Source organism: Monomorium pharaonis, chromosome 8 (genome assembly GCF_013373865.1).
Source record: "Monomorium pharaonis isolate MP-MQ-018 chromosome 8, ASM1337386v2, whole genome shotgun sequence".
Lineage (NCBI taxonomy): Eukaryota > Metazoa > Arthropoda > Insecta > Hymenoptera > Formicidae > Monomorium > Monomorium pharaonis.
Window position 1 is genome coordinate 8,288,150 of NC_050474.1, and position 18,737 is coordinate 8,306,886.

General features: G+C 34.7%; 1 pseudogene; it reads right to left on the minus strand.

The window, feature by feature from the left end:
- Positions 1 to 10,334: 10,334 nt before the first annotated feature.
- Positions 10,335 to 11,990, minus strand: LOC114255631 (annotated as a pseudogene).
- Between the last annotated feature and the right edge of the window lie 6,747 nt (positions 11,991 to 18,737).

Below are 18,737 nucleotides of genomic sequence, written 5' to 3' on the forward strand. Positions count from 1 at the left end.
CCTGAAGGGTTGGGACCCAAAGGGTGATGGTTCGGCTCGGTGTATAAGAAAAAGAAGACGCTTCTTACGTGCTTGTTCGTTGTCTTTATTTCTGTTTCTTGCGCTTACAATCAGCTGTGATGGTGTTAGGTATCACTCGCGATAAGGTGTATAGTACGCGACGCGGCTCGGACGTTGTTATGTTTTCTCTCCGCTCGGTCACGGCGTGGTCGCGTTTATATATTATGATATGTGGCACAATTTCGGGGGCCAGTGACCGGGCGTCGATAGCTTCCGCGAGGCTAAGCGTTTCGACATCGGAACGCGGTAGCCTTGCGGTTTGATTTTGCAGCGTAGGGCCTATTTCTAGGGCGATACGAACTGCTTCCGAGTGCGCTGTTGTAATCTCACGGAAGTTAATTGAGGCTTCCGTGAGCGCGGCGGATTCTTGTGCGTCTTTCGAAAGAAGTGCTTCTTGCAACGTCTTTCGAAAGATGCGTGTCGCAATTTTAATAGATATAGTTGTAATCGGCTTACAACACTTCTTTTACGTCGGTTTCTCTTCCATGCAATGCATAATGCACACCATCGAATAATTGTTAAAAGAAATTTAGTATCTTTCCAAATGTCCATCTCTATAAATAAATTTGTTTAATTATTAATGTTATATAATTATTTACATAATATAATTTTAATATTATAACTTTTTTTATTTAACGTGCCGTCGACTTAACGTAGGTTCACCTTTGGTGACCTTTGACACATATCCCAGATAGCACAAAATATTTATCAAATATTTATAAAATATTTATAAAAAGAATAAATATTTATGATAAATATTTTGTACATATTTTTATGTCCGAGTTTGTCAGGTATAAAAAAATTATAATACACATTTATGAAAATATTTAAAATAAATATTTATACCATTATTATCAAAGAATATAAAAAATATTTCAAGTTTATATACCATAAATATTTTAGTACATTTTAAAAATATATTCTATATATTGTTGATAATAATTTTTGTATCATTTCTAAATGGTTTATGAAAATAATTATATAATCTTCAAAAAATATTTTTTGAAAGTAAATTTGTAAAATATTTATAAATATTTATGATAATATTTTATGCTATCTGGGATGTTTTTTCTGACTACTTATTATTTTCTTGTTAGTATCTTGTGTAGAATTCTCTTTTTTATATGCTTTCCTTTTCTTCTTTCTATATTTTCTTTTTCTTCTCAACCTAATCTAACCTAAAACCTAAAACTTTTTTCGCGCCTCAACCCGTTCAGGGTTCAAGGCTAAACTCTCCTTTATATTATAAAACTATGTTTATATAGGTATATCTTTATATATTTTAACCCATACAGCACAAAAGCTTGCAGCAATATTGCTGCAACGTTGCAACATTGCATATTGCAATGTAATGTTGCAGAGAGATTGCAAAGACATTATTTTGCAATATTACTTCAGCAATGATGCAGTAACGTTTTAAAATGTTATTAAAATAGTGAAAATAGATATTAATATAAATAATAATATGAGGATTATTTTTATAATTTTCAACCTTAATACACATCAAGTTGAAAATCGGGGTGTACTTCTGAATAGGTCGGACCCCCGATTTATTTGAAACTTCGTATTCTTATGTATTTTGACTCGCTGATTACGAATATAATAGTGAAAATTGGCGCAAATTTGATTTTCATGGCGGAAACCATAAAAAAACCATAAAAATCATGGTTTTTTTCATTTATTTCTGTAAATAATGAGAATTTTGAAAAATACTTGAAATAAAAGTTGTAGATCTCATCAAAATACACATTTTATGTCCTATTAATTTTTGCCGTAAAGACAATAGTTTTTGAGAAAAACGACGTTAAATGTTCAAAACCTCATATAACTCATCAAACACAATTCGAGTTTTATTAGTTAATTTTATTTGTTAATACTGGAAGAGTTAATACTGGACGTCCACTCTTGTATTGTACCACATGGGTTTGTGACTTTCTACGCGTAGCGAGGTCCATCCACACTCCCCCCTGCTTACAGAGCGAAACAACGTCCACGCTTAGCGAGGTCCACCCACACCCCGTCCCCTGCTTACAGAGCGAAACAACGTCCACGCTTGTACTGTACCACATGGGTTTGCAACTTTTGGGAGGATTTGTAACCATCCCTACTAACCCCCACTTTCAGCCATCTGAGGCCCCTACCAGGAGCGGGGGCGAAGCCCCGCGGAGGCGGGGGGGCGACTACTTCCACCTAAAGACCTATAATCAAAGATTCGCCAATGGCGAACACAATTTTGATTAGTCACTTGAGTCACATGGTTTATCCGCCATTACGTACCCACGCTGGGCGAAGAAGAGGGGAGAGTGCTCTGTGTTGAGCAATATAGGTTAAAGGAATATGTGTCAGAAATTATAAGGTAATTCAATCTCTGCACTCTCGAAGGTCACTATATTTTGACGATACACTCAGGAAGAACAAGAAAAATTAAATTTGCATCTGTTATATGGTTGCGTACAACTTGGAGCAGACTCGCATTGTTTACTATCTCCACTACTCCAGACCCCAGCCCCAGATCCCAGCCTCCGGCCCCAGCCCCCATCCAGTCACCGTATGGGTACAAGATGGTGGATAGCAGTCATGGTGGGGGGCCATTGGCGCATCTTTGATTACAGGTCTTTACTTCCACCTAGTAACATTCCGCCACCTGTGGGTGAGAGTATAAAAATAAACTAGGAGTAGTCGGCCTCTTTCTCTTTTCAAGGCCATCTTTAGCTTAGTGAGTGGACGTCCAGTATTAACTCTTCCAGTATTAACAAATAAAATTAACTAATAAAACTCGAATTGTGTTAGATGAGTTATATGAGGTTTTGAACATTTAACGTCGTTTTTATCAAAAACTATTGTCTTTACGGCAAAAATTAATAGGACATAAAATGTGTATTTCGATGAGATCTACAACTTTTATTTCAAGTATTTTTCAAAATTCTCATTATTTACGGAAATAAATGGAAAAAACCATGATTTTTATGGTTTTTTCATGGTTTCCGCCATGAAAATCAAATTTGCGCCAATTTTCACTATCATATTCGTAATCAGCGAGTCAAAATACATAAGAATACGAAGTTTCAAATAAATCGGGGGTCCGACCTATTCGGAAGTTTATCCCTCAGCAACAAGTTTAAATCACCACATTATCGTGCTAGCCGTAAAGGAACATGCGCATGTGCCTACTGAGATACTAATGCTCATTGAAAACCTCTCTTCACTTCTGGATGTAGTAACAGAACTCAGATTACAAAGTTTCAGTTTACGACACACAAACTCATTGGATGCCATACCTTGGCGACAAATCCAGTCATTATTAGAAGATACAATGAAGGAGCTATCACGATAACTATATGCCACGAAACAGTCACTATACCACCAGCAGAACAGCGACTAGCCATCATCAAAGAATATCACGAATCTGCCACTCACAAAGGAGTAACAAAAACATACTTACGCATCAAGCAACATTTTACATGGAAAAATATAAGAAAAGATATCCAGGAATACATTAAGACCTGCCGCCTCTGTCAAGAATTTAAACTAGTGCGGAGAAAGACTCGCCAGCCGATGATTCTCCGATAGCCCTGGACGTGCCTTCGACAAGGTCGCCTTGGACATCGTGGGACCCTTCCAACGCACCGCCAAAGGGAATAACTACGTACTCATTATGCAAGACCTTACGAAGTATTCAGTTCATACACCCATTTGCGATACAACCACCGAAACTACCGCTATAGCCTTTATTAATAATTTTATATGCCGATTTGGTTGTCCGAGAAGTATCCTTACCGATCAAGGAACAAATTTTATTAGTCTATTATTCCGATCAATTACTAAGAAATTCCGCATACAGCACTTTCGAATCACCTCCCATCAGCCTCAATCAAACGGTTCCCTCGAGAGATCCTATATTATTCTAACAGAATATTTAAAATGCTTTATAAATAGAAAAAAATTGGGACAAAATGATCGATCGATCGAACTTTTCATACAACACATCCGTACACGAAGGAATCGGGTACTCTCCGCATGAATTAATTTTTGGCACCCGAGGCCGCATTCTTTCCAGTTTTCGATACGAAACAGAACCCGAGAATTATCACTCATACCTAACCGATCTATTCAGAAATATCCGCGATCTACAAGATATTGCCCGAATTAACTTAAATAAAGCAAAAAGAAAGTCAAAAATCCATTATGACAAACACATTAACCCCGAAATATTCCGCGCTTGGGAATATGTGCTAATGACTAACAAAAACAAAACAAATAAACTCAGCGTCGAATATACAGGGCCATACCTAATAACAAAGGGTGCTTACGAAGAAACGCCTAAAGTGAGGTTTCGGTCAGAGGTGTGCACGCCTCTCTATGATCCAAGTATTTCATGTTTTGCCCGAATGGTCTCAAGACGCGACCCGGGTTACTTGTTTGGAGCCGATAGGTTCAGCGTACAGTAACTTGACATGTAACGTTACATTATGTGCTAAATAATATAATGGATCTATATATAAATGTAGACTTTAGCGTAGACTAAAGGACAAATTTATATATAGATCCATTATATTAATTAGCACTTACGGCCGATTGTTCCAACTTCTTGGTAAATTTACCTATTAGGTTATGTGTCTGTTTTTATTTATATAAGAAGAAAAATAAACATAGACGCATGTTTACCTAATAGATAAATTTACTAAGAAGTTGAAACAATCGGCCCTTAATGTAACGTTACACGTTACGAATGTTCCTGTACGAAGATCTAACCTGACCCCGACTAAAATTTTTAGTCATTAGCCTCCATGAGCGTGTTGCCTCTGAAGAGGTAAGTATCATTTCCTTTATAATACATAATGATGTATAATAAATACATGAGCGATATATATGTGCACCCAGCTAGCAAAATGACGCAAATTTTGCGCGAAGTTTGTCGCAAACTCGAGCAAACCTTTGCAGCAAAATTACGACAAGGTGTGTCCGCATTAAGCTTAGCTTTTGCTGGCAAGGCTTGTTGTAAATAGTATGACGCATATTTTATGCAAATAACCCACACAGCACACTTTATCCTAGGCATGTCCCTAGGATGTCATTTTGGGATATCGCAATATCGTTGGATATCCGTGGACCGTCTGCGATATCCGAGGGATATCCAAGGGATGCACAAATGTCCACCGATTTGACATCCTGTAGATATCTCAAACGATATCCAGAGGATGTCCAAGGGATTGCCTGAGATATCGTAATATACCCTAGTGAAAAAATTTGTCAGAATTAAAACAATTTTTTTCAGGATTTTTGATAAATGTTTCGATTTTTTTATAATTGAAACGTTTCTCGGAAAAACTTTAAAAATAAAAAATTTTGATTAATTAAAAAAATTTTTGAATATTTCTAAGTATTTTTGAGAGTTTCTAAAAATTGAAAAAAACTTGAACAAAAAATAAAAAATTCTAATTATTTTTACGGCAATTTTGTAAGAGAAAGAAGACTATAATATAACATGTTTCAGCTAAGCCACAGTCGTACCTGTTAAAGCATGTTTAATAGTTTAATATCTCTATACCTGAAAAAACGGTCACCCATACAAGTGTCAACCCTCGTCGATGTCGTTTGACTTCGAAGACCGTATAGTCCAGTAGAATTAGCATTTTTTTGGGAAAAAATTGGTGACTCAAGTTTGACTGCGCGTAAAGCACAATTAATGTGCGTAGATTAAGATAGGCACGTTTGCCACTCGCAAAAAGCTGGGGGTTATTGCAAAATTACGGGTTGAAGTGAGGAAAAAGTAGTTTTTTGCTTGCGCCTCGTAAACTAAAAACGGAATCGAAAAAAGTTTCAAATAAAAATTGTAGGTATTAAGTAGATCTACAATAATAAATTTGGTTCATTAAGATCGGTCAATTAGTTTGGTTGTAAAGTTGAAAAAACCATGAAAAATGGCCATTTCTTTAATTGTTTATAACTTTCTTAAAAATTAACTTAAACATTTGAAATTGTAGAAAAATATAGCTTTTATGACGATAAAAAAGTGTACTAAATTTCATCAAAAAATATTAACAACTTTTCGAGTAATCTCAATTGTTTATCCAAAACGCGCCCCACTAAAATTTAATTTCTACATTTTTGAGACCATGCACAAACCTGAACCAAAATTTTTTCTCTTCTTAAAAAGTTGCACTATTATATATCGGTATTGCGAAATGTGTGCAATGCAATTAAGTGCCTCAAATAAACGTGTACAAAATAAGCCTTATTAACAATTATATAACTTTTAAAATATTAACGCTATCAACATGGGATAAAATGCATTTGAAAGGTGCGATTTTTCCTTAAATTAAAAAAAAACACATTGTTCTAGCTTGCTTAGAAGCCGAGATAATTTTTTTTTCTTGAAAAATCGCTGTTGCTATAGTTATGAATATTAAGAGCTGAAATTTTGACAGCGTCTTACTAAATAGTTAAAGTAACCTTTCCCAAAAGTTCAAAGCGATTCATGAAGATTGGCTACTGTAAACGTGTTAACAAAAGCAGTATCACTCGAGAGCGGCGGCCGGCAGCGCGCGCGCGCGTGCACGTCGTCCGCTACCCAGTGAGAAATAGTACATCGAATCGACATCGATTCGACGTCGAAATCATCGAATCGACATCGATTCGACGTCGAAATCATCATTTCGATGTCGATTCGACGTCAAATTGATGTCGAATTCATTATCGTTTCTCACTGGGTAGCGCGTGGCCAAGCGCCCGCGTACAAAATCGATCTGGCGCGTTCAAATTACTTCAATCGTCTATATCTCGGGAACTAAGCGTCCTAGAGAGATGATTTTTTTTTAAACTGGGCTATCTCGACGAGACAAGACTAATGAGCTAAACTATTTTCTTATATCTCCTCAAATAAACGTTCTAATTAATTTTCTTCTTTTTTGCATTATTTATTTGACGCGTTAAATATGTATAAATAATTTATTTACTTATGCGACGTGTGCATATGCTCTAAGTTAATATAATTTAATTTTTTTATTACTTTTATTGCAAGAAATGTGTATGTTTTATATTTTTTGGCATAATTTAGTGCAATTAACAAACATTTAAATTAAAAAAAGAACTTAGTGCAATTAATAGTTATATAACTAAAACATTCATTTCTTTTTTTAATTTAAATGTTTGTTAATTGCACTAAATTATGCCAAAAAATATAAAACGTACACATTTCTTGCAATAAAAGTAATAAAAAAATTAAATTATATTAACTTAGAGCATATGCACACGCCGCATAGGTAAATAAATTATTTATACATATTTAACGCGTCAAATAAATAATGCAAAAAAGAAGAAAATTAATTAGAACGTTTATTTGAGAAGATATAAGAAAATGGTTTAGCTCATTAGTCTTGTCTCGTCGAGATAGCCCAGTTTAAAAAAAAATCATCTCTCTAGGACGCTTAGTTCCCGAGATATAGACGATTGAAGTAATTTGAACGCGCCAGATCGATTTTGTACGCGGGCGCTTGGCCACGCGCTAGCGGACGACGTGCACGCGCGCGCGCGCTGCCGGCCGCCGCTCTCGAGTGATACTGCTTTTGTTAACACGTTTACAGTAGCCAATCTTCATGAATCGCTTTGAACTTTTGGGAAAGGTTACTTTAACTATTTAGTAAGACGCTGTCAAAATTTCAGCTCTTAATATTCATAACTATAGCAACAGCGATTTTTCAAGAAAAAAAAATTATCTCGGCTTCTAAGCAAGCTAGAACAATGTGTTTTTTTTTAATTTAAGGAAAAATCGCACCTTTCAAATGCATTTTATCCCATGTTGATAGCGTTAATATTTTAAAAGTTATATAATTGTTAATAAGGCTTATTTTGTACACGTTTATTTGAGGCACTTAATTGCATTGCACACATTTCGCAATACCGATATATAATAGTGCAACTTTTTAAGAAGAGAAAAAATTTTGGTTCAGGTTTGTGCATGGTCTCAAAAATGTAGAAATTAAATTTTAGTGGGGCGCGTTTTGGATAAACAATTGAGATTACTCGAAAAGTTGTTAATATTTTTTGATGAAATTTAGTACACTTTTTTATCGTCATAAAAGCTATATTTTTCTACAATTTCAAATGTTTAAGTTAATTTTTAAGAAAGTTATAAACAATTAAAGAAATGGCCATTTTTCATGGTTTTTTCAACTTTACAACCAAACTAATTGACCGATCTTAATGAACCAAATTTATTATTGTAGATCTACTTAATACCTACAATTTTTATTTGAAACTTTTTTCGATTCCGTTTTTAGTTTACGAGGCGCAAGCAAAAAACTACTTTTTCCTCACTTCAACCCGTAATTTTGCAATAACCCCCAGCTTTTTGCGAGTGGCAAACGTGCCTATCTTAATCTACGCACATTAATTGTGCTTTATGCGCAATCAAACCTGAGTCATCAATTTTTTCCCAAAACGGCCCTTTTTGAAGCTAATTCTACTAGACTAGTATGCATTCTAACGCTTTGTGGTGATCCATAAACACTTCTTGTTTATGGATTCATATTTGTTATAGATCATTACAATAGATGTTGTCAGAAGGATAAAACATGTATAGTTAACTTCTTACAATTTTTTTTACTTTTTTTACTATTTTTATATATATTATTAATATGCCACATTGTTTCCATAAGTGTATTTTCTTTATGTTCTGACGTTTTAATCTACGTTTCTTAAAGATTTAATTTACACTTCTGTCACTCTTTTGTTACATTATAATTAACTTTCCCTTTACACTTGATTTATGCTCCATTAATTGTAGAGATAAAAAAGATATGATGGGATATTATTTGGATGTAATAGGATATCATAAGATATTAATGAATATCTTACAATATCTTATAATATTTTAAGATATTTTTGGGGGATATCGAAATATATTAATAAGATATCATATGATATCTTAAGATATTTTACGATATTTTAAGATATTTTTGTAGGATATCCCGGGAGCTACTCATTGAGATATCCGTGGGATCGCCTTCGTCTGTCTGGGATAATTTGGGATATCCTCAGGATAAAGTGTGCTGTGTGGGAACAGGGTAAAATTTACTAGTAAAGTATAACAACAAATTTGCAGCAGAACAAGGCAAACCTTGCTGTACACAATATGATAGCAAATTTGTGGCAAGAATAAAGCAAACTTTTCTGTACATAGCATGATAGCAAATTTGTGGCAAAAACAAGGCAAACCTTGCCATGCACAATATGATAGCAAATTTGTGTCAAGAACAGGACAAATCTTGTTGAAATTAAGATCAACAAAAATGTTGGATTGATTAGTCCAATATCATATGTGAATGGTGCAATCGTACTTAGTTCTCTGTTCTCGACGAGCCCCTTTTATTAATCTAGTAGGTGAATCTTTTTCACGAGAAATGCGCCATCTCGAGATAGACAGTAAAGTCACCCAGAAATAAAGTTTAAAACCCGATAATGCAACCTTGTTATTTGTATAAAATGTACGTCATACTATTTGCGACAAGCCTTGCCAGCAAAAACTAAGCTGTTTACGGACACACCTTGTCGCAATTTTGTTGCAAAAGTGTGCTCGTCAAGTTTTATTTTGTTCTTGCTATTACTAATTTACTACTAATTTGCCGTTATTCTGTGCTTAACAAGATTTCCTGTTCCTGCCATAAATTTATTATCATGTCGTGTGGCAAGGTTTGCTCTGTTATTTGCTTAAATTTTGCATTTTATCGTGTCGGAGCAAACCTTGTAATTTCTCTACGTAATATTTATGTACAAGTCTCTCTGTTATTTGCAGCATTGTGTGATGAAAACTTTTGCCGTAAATTTGCTCGAAACTTTTAAAAGACAAAGCAACAGACAATTACTTGTCATAAAATTGTTGTCAAAATTGAAACAATCCTTGCTATAAAGCTTTCACGATATGTGATTTTAACTGGCCTGGCTAGCTAGGGTGAATACTTTATGTTACAGATTTGTCATACCTGCGTATCCGTCGCGTTCACAGGCGTGCTGATCTTGAAAAGTAAGTACTATTTTCCTACAATATACACATCCAAGAAAAAAAGGGATATAAATGTGGTCATACATAAAAACAAATAATTAGAAATGAAAAGATTTAATAATTTATGTATTTTATATGATCATATAAAATAATATAGCACCAAATTTTAGATTTTATTATATATGATCATATAAAATACATGTTACTAGATCTTTTTATATCTAATTATGTTTTTACATCCGACATTTATATCCATTTTTTTTTCGAGCAATGACATATAATAAATAAATGTATGATAGGTATATATATAAATACTTTATGTTTCAGATTTGTCCTACCTGCGTATCCGTCGCGTTCACAGGCGTGATGTCCTTGAGAAGTAAGTATTATTTGCCTGTGATACAATACACAATGTAATATATAATAACTACATGTACAATATGTACATATATAAAAAAAAATATATATATACACTTTATGTTTCAGATTTGCATTACCGAGATATTGCTGACGAGTCATGAGCTTAAACAATCATGAAGCCCTTGAAGAGGTATTATTAATTTAATAATATATGTATAGGGTTGGGTAGTGTCTTGTTAAATAGATAAAAGTTGAAAAAAGAGCTAAATAATTTAACTTAGTTACATCTTAAGCTCTTAAAATTGTGCGAAATCATCTATTAAATAAACTGGCCAATTGTATCAAATAAAATTTTCTTTATTGTTATTTATCCATAGCTTCAAGCACCAGTGGTTTCCGAATAAATGAAAACTCATCTGAAGATGAGAGTAATGAGAATAATTCTGAAGGATCATTAGGTAGTAATTATTTGAAAACGTATAGACCTATAATAACAAAAAAGGCTAGGAAGGCAAAAGAACCATATTGGGCGACACAATTAAGATTACAACGAGAGAAACATCAAGAAAATTTGGAACAAAGAGAAAGATTCTCAAAACTTTTGGAAAAACGAAATTTTTATGTTTAAATATCATATTTTAATATAATGTTATAAGATTTATATGTTAAAGCTTCTGGGCGAGAGCTGTCCTTAGCACGCGCTTTCTCGCTTCGCAAATTTATTGTATGTATTCACATATTTAATAAATGTGTTTCTTATTAATCTACATGTACGTGTATCGCTCATTTACAACTTATCACACATCACGTATTACATATTATATAACATGTGCGCAATAGTGTCTCTTTTTACATCTTCTTTTAAATCTGCAAGTTCAATTGCATTGATATTTACATGTGCAGATTCAATTAATATTTCGTCATCGTTATCAATGCAAATGTTATGTAATATACAACACGCAAGAATTAAGAGGGGTATAAATTCTGTGTTATATGCTTAGACATATTTTAGTTTCCGAAATCTGCCTAATAACATACCAAACGCGCATTCAATAACGACACGAGTTTTTGAATGTTTAGTATTATAAAGTATTTGCCATGGTTAAAGATGGTCATTGTCGTGATATGGCGTAAGCATTCGATTACTTAATGAATATGCTGCATCACCAATTAAATAATAATAATTTTGGAAGTATCTGTGATCATTTTCTGTAATTAGACGCTTAATATCGCTCATATTTTAAACTCTGAAATCATGGACACTTCCACAAACGCCTGCAAAAATATCTATAAATTTTAAAGAAGAATTACATATTCCTTGTAGAACAATAGAATGATATCCTTTTCTATTTATGTAACAATGTGCATTTTCGATGGGAGCACTAATCTGGATATGATATCCATCAATGGCACCAATTACACCAGGTAAACCAACTATATCTGCAAATTTTTGTTGCGACTCGTCCATTTCGAACTGATTAGGCCATTTAATATAATTATGTACATTAGCGGACAATACTTCTGATACTTTTAATACAGATCACCATACACTGTCTTTACTCACACCATATGTAACGTCATTTTTAATAAGTTAATTCAGGGCAATACTAACAGTAAATTACTGCCTCATGCGGTACAGGTGTTGCTTCTGCATACTCAAACTTGAGCGAGCAAATATCCATACAAAAATACGTTCACGTAGTTTTTAAACATATACTAACAAAAATAAGTATTCTTAGCAATAAGTTTATTCTTCCGTCTGGCCCCCAATGTTCGTTTACCGAACTACAATGTATCGACGAGCTTTCACAATTTCTGGTCTCCATATATTTCAGAATCATGTAACAGAATCCTACACTCCACTGTGTAAAGTGGACCAGCAAAGAAACTACAAATACCAAATTATCAGTCCGCCTATGCAATCTCACAAGGAGACTTCCATTTTTTCTTTTTTATTCATGCTCGTCACGAAATATGTAACAACACCGTGTACCAGACGGAACACCCTCGTTATATAATTATAGAATCTAGAAATAAGATTATTAACATAAACACACATGATGTAATTAAAGAACTGCAGCTGTTAACAAAAAGCGCATCATTATATTATGAAATTACTAATTTGAATATCGCGTATAGCTATACTAAAAAATTATTAGACAGATGTTTACGTAGAAAAGCTGAATGGCACATTGCAACGCGACTGGCCAAGCGGTACCCTTAAGCCTTTGCATCCTTCATCATGGGCGCGCCAGGCTACAATGCTCGCATAAGAGGAGAAGCAGCGCAAATATTACACCCCTGTCCCAGTGCAACAGCGATCTACGGGAAATTGCTTCCGAGAACTTCCTATTATCGTAGACAGGAAACCATCCTCAAACACACACGCCGATTATGGAAGACATACGACAACGAACCTGCAAGAACAGAAAACAGCGATCTATTTTCGACGCCACTGTACCAACTGGAAAGACGAATCAACCGCTATTTCATTCCATAAAACAATATATATATATATGTGTATATAAAAACGAGAGATTCAACAAGCTCATTGTCGCTTCCATCATAATTTCATCCGCTCCGAAAGCTTAAGGAGGGGGGGGGGGTGTTATGTTTAGCGCTAAAATACGCGCCACACGCCACAATGGGCTCATGACTGGATGCATAGGCAAGGCTGCCTGCTCGAGCCACAGACGACATCAAATCTGTCTATATGTATGAATGCATGTGCGCGCGCGCACATATATATATATTTCTTAAAAACATAAATTGTATTTCAAATATTAATTTCCTTCTCTTCTTAAATTCTAATATATATAAACATACACATATGTATTCATAAGAATATTATTTGTCAGCGGGAACATATGATATTTGCACAGTGAATCATGACCACGCGCTAAATACGCCTGGCAAGTACACGCGCGTGAAACATGAAAATCACAAGGACAACCCCGACCGGGTTCCGGGGGCTGAAATCCCCTCGCACCCTGCGGGACAACCAAATCGATAATATATAAACCAGTGAAATCCCAGCAACGAGAGATTTTCTTTTCCGACTTTTCGTCTTAGATTTGTTTACTGTTATATCTATTCGTTCGCACATCTCCATTAAGAGAGCAAATTTAGAAATCGTGAGACTACTCGCGCATGTTATCAACACTCACAGACAGACGAACGGACACGACGTGACGATAACTCTGACAAAACCATCGGCAGACCACAACCAGTAGGCAATTTATTGGGAATCGCCAGGAAATGCCTTCTTCAAACGAAACTAGTGGAATTTAAAGGTAATTTCTACCATTTTATCGGTTATTTCCACGAACTAATCTTTTAGTCTCTGCGCGAGCGAGTCGACCCCCGCCACGCGCGTTTAGCCTCTCTTCCGCGAATTGTTCTTGCCTAGCGGTACTACTGAAATACTTTTGTATATAAATCTCATGTTTTCGTATAAGTTAGCCTTATATTATATTGTACACATAAATGAGTGTATTAAATATTAATAGTTGCAAGTGAATCGCATCTGTTTTTTTTGTGTGTTTTGTTCACTTATATGGATACATACATGTAGTCCCGCCTCCCTTTCGGTACCACGCACGCGCATTAATTAAAGGTGTTTTTTATTGTTTTATTATTCCGTGAGTACTCGTATTAACTTAATCTGTCTTCTACCCCCGGCAATGCAACAACTCCTCAATCCTTTCTCGAGCTAGTGAGTCGCCTCCCTGAAGGCAGCTTCGGAATCCTTCCGCCAAAATTCCTCCCACCTAAATTGGCGCCTCCCTGAGGGAGATTCTTTTCAGACTAATTCCTCCCCCTGAGCAGACGCCTTCCTGAGGGCAGCTCTCCTCAGGTTAAAATCCTGAACCAGCCTCTCTCTTTTCTTTTCATTTTTTTTCTCTTTTTCAGCCTACACTCGATTGTGTTGCTCGTCAATCCTCTCATACATCCCAGGTGCCCGCAAAAGAAAGAGATCACCGTACCCTCTTTTTCTTACATTCCACCTCCACGTACTCACATACTTAATAGAGTTACTTTCATACTTGATATATATATATATATATATATATATATATACAGGGTGTTCCAGATTAACCGGAGGAGCCGGCATGTACGTATTCCTCATGAAAAACTGAATCGAAAATGTCAGTAGCAAAATCTTGAGGGATCATTAGTTTTCAAATGGTAAGCCTTTGAAACCTTCCAACCACAGGCCGTGAAGCTCGCGCTGTCAGGCGCGACGCAACTAAGCGGCCGGCTAGTCGCTTTGACGAGTATCGCTAAACGGTTAATTCAAACGGTTAATTCAAAATTACATTTTGAATAATATTTTAGAAAAATATTAAACTTTTAAACTTTTTAAACTTTTAATTGATGAGGCGCTTGCAACCATTACGCCTGAAATGATACAACGATCAAGAAAAAATTTGATTAGATGTGCTCAGCTTTGTATTGAAATGGGTGGTGGCCATTTCGAACACCTACTCTAAAAGTTTCTAAAATATTATTCAAAATGTAATTTGTAATAATAATACTTATTATTTACTTACGTCGATGCCTTCACAGTATTACTTCCTTTTCCTCTTATATTATAATTCGGAATTTCGTTCATTTCATTTCCTAAATATGAAATATTTATTTACATCAAATGCGAATTTCAAATGTAAATGTTTTTTAATACTGTTTGTGACAGAACTTTTTGAAAAAAGTTTTGGAAATGTTGTCGACTGATGTTTTTAATATTATTTGATTAAATAATTTAATTAATATTGATTTTATTTATTAATTTATTTATACATAAAACGTATTTCAGAAACACATAATTTTTATTGATATAAATGGTGTTTTATCGAATTTACAATTGATATTACTTTTTGTCAATTAAATAGGACTCGATTTAAGAATATAGCAACAAATATTAATAGAGATTTCACAGATTTATACTCGTTCGGTACCGTTTAGCGATACTCGTCAAAGCGACTAGCCGGCCGCTTAGTTGCGCCGCGCCTGACAGCGCGAGCTTCACGGCCTGTGGTTGGAAGGTTTCAAAGGCTTACCATTTGAAAACTAATGATCCCTCAAGATTTTGCTACTGACATTTTCGACTCAGTTTTTCATGAGGAATACGTACATGCCGGCTCCTCCGGTTAATCTGGAACACCCTGTATATATATATATATATATATATATATATATGTATATACCCTGATAGCACACGGACGTCCTTAGGACGTCCTCAGGACATCCAGGACGGACTTCGTGGATATCCTGAGGACGTCCTGATTTTATCCCGGGACGTCCTCAGGACATCCTGAGGAATAGCAAACGAGCGCCACTTTTTAGTCCTCAGGACATCCTGAGGACAGTCCATTGGACATCCTGAGGACAGTCCATCGGATGTTCTGAGGATACCATAGGATTCCTCAGGGCATCCTCAGGAATAGCAAACAATGACCACTTTTTGTCAGATTTTTTAGATTTTTTTTTTTAGGATTTTTGATAAATGTATCGATTTTTTATAAGAATTGAAACGTTTCTTAGAAAAATTTAAAAAATAAAAAATTCCGATTAATTTAGAAAATTTTTTAAATATTTCTAAGTATTTTTAACAGTTTTTGAGAATTGAAAAAAAATAAAAGTTCAAATTATCTCTACGATAATTTTGTAAGAGGAAGAAGAGACTATACATGTTTCAGCGACAGTTGTACCTGTTAAAGCATGTTTAATCTCTGTACCCGAGAAAACGGTCACCCATCCAAGTATCAACCATCGCCGACGATGCTTGACTTCGAAGACCATACGCTTCCTAACGCTTCGTGATGATCCATGAGTATTTCTTGTTTATGCATACATATTTGTTATAGATCATTACAGTAGATGTTGTCAGAAGGATGAAACATATATAGTTAACTTATATTTTTATAAATAAATATAAAGTTTTACAGTTTTTTAAAATCATTTTTACATATGCGCGCGAAATAGCATGTGGAATAACTTATTAAAAAAACTGTTTTTGCGCTGTTTGTATAAAATAAAATAAAAAAATTATTTAATGTCATCTTTTATAATTTTTTAGTATTGCTAATATGCCATATTGTTTCAATAAATGTAGACATTCAATCTGACTTTGAAGTCAACATTTTTACACATTTGATTTTGCAATACATTCTAGAAATACGTACGATATTCAAAGATTTCTCACTTGCTATATTAATTTACCCGTCTTTTTCAAAAATTACTATACGTTCAAGATGTCCCTGAATACTATTTTAAGATATCTTGAGGACTTTCGTAGGATGTCCTGAGGACTCTCTTAGGACGTCCTAAGGACTGTCTTGGGATGTCCTGAGGATTGTTTTAGAATGTCCTGAGGACTGTCTTAGGATGTTCTGAGGACTTTCAGAATATCATATTCTTAGAACATTCTGGGCTATCTAAAATGTCTGGTATTTATACAGTCATTATATTTAGTTTATTTTCAGACATTTTGTAGCTAATGAAACTCTTTATACAATATTTTAAGAATAACGTTTTCAGCTAGAATACATATATCATCCTCAGGACATCTCAAGGATGTCCTCAAGACATGAGTAAAATTTCAATTTATATTAATACTATTACAGAATTTAACATTCTAAACTTACTTTAAAAGTCAAATTTATACATAAAATATTTACAATAATACAACTATTATATCCTGACAAGATCCCAGGACATCCCGGGACATATTCAGGATGATCCTGAAGACGTCCTGTGCTATCTGGGTATATATATATATATATATATATATATATATATCGTAAAAATTACTTAATTACAACATGACTCGTTATATTAGATGGCTTGAAAACGCAGGGGACGTTGAGCCGGAAGGGCTTATCAAATAATAAGGTTAAGACGCCAGATGTATCAGGGTGGCGATTTCAACCCCTCGGTTTTCCAGCAGGGTATATCGAGGAGCCCTCATCTCTTTTTTCTATCCCTTCCGAAACCGAGGACCATAAAGCTCAGGGACCAACGCAGAGCCACCGTCATACGCCTCTGAGCACGCGCGCCTTCCCGGCTCCAAAGTCCGTTGGAAAGAGATCGTCGAAATTTTAGTACGAACAAAAACGGGAGCCTTGATGATACCACCCAGACAACACGCATGTCTAAAAGACATCTTTAAGACGTCTTAAAAGAGACGTCTTTGAGACTTTACCAAAAGACGTCTTTATGACGTCTTAAAATCGTCTTATTTTAGACGTCTCTCTTAAGACGTCTAAAATACGTCTTTTTTAAGACATATTCTTTGAGACGCCATTTAGACATCTTTACGACGTCTGAGAAAGACGTTTTTAAGACGTCGAATGACGCACATAACCAAATCTGCCGTGTGATGCGATCAAGTCGATCGACGTGCTTATCCCGTATCAATTTTTGAACTCTTGCACGTATCGCGTGTGTGTTGGGACGTTTTGTCCCGATTTGCTGTGTAACGCAGCCGAGTGTGGATACGTTAATACAACACAACTTTTTAACTCTCGTACGTATCGCGTGTATAGACTATTATTGGAAATAATTAACCTTTCTGACAACATTTCTGACAACAGTTTTTGACAATTAATAAACCGGACGATAATAGTGTTGCGCTTAAGTTGTTGTAAAATATGTGACTGAATCCAGTATCTCTGTAAAATTCTGTAATTTCCAATCACGAAAACATGAAATAAAATTGAAATATATAATATAAAATTTTTTATTTATAAAAAAAACTTATTTTAATAATAAAATAAAAATAATGAAATATCAATATAAAGTATTTTGTTTAAAATAATAAAAAATAAAAAATAATAAACCTAGCTTTTGGAATCCTTGGCAGAAAAATTTTCTACAAAATTCTAAAAAACTACAAAAATTTACAAAAGTGTGTTTCAAATTTAGCATTTTTCTGTAAAAACTACAAAAAAATGCCAGAATTGGAACACTTTTGTAAATTTTTGTAGTTTTTTAGAATTTTGTAGAAATTTTTTCGCTAGGGATGTCTAAAATAATTTTTATATAAGACGTCTCAAAAACGTCATAAATAAAAAAAATTAGACGTCTTTTAGACGTCTTAAAAACGTCTTAAATCGGGTCATAAGACGTCTTAAAGACGTCTAAAAAACGTCTTTCTGATAGTTTTATCAGACGTCTTATAGAAATACAAGACGTCTTTTAGACGTCTTTAAGACGTCATAATGTTCTCTGGGCAAAAAGGAATCGGCCACCGCAAACTCTCCTCGGGATTACTGCAAAGCCTCCCGAACGCTCCCGTCATTAACAAAAGTTCCGA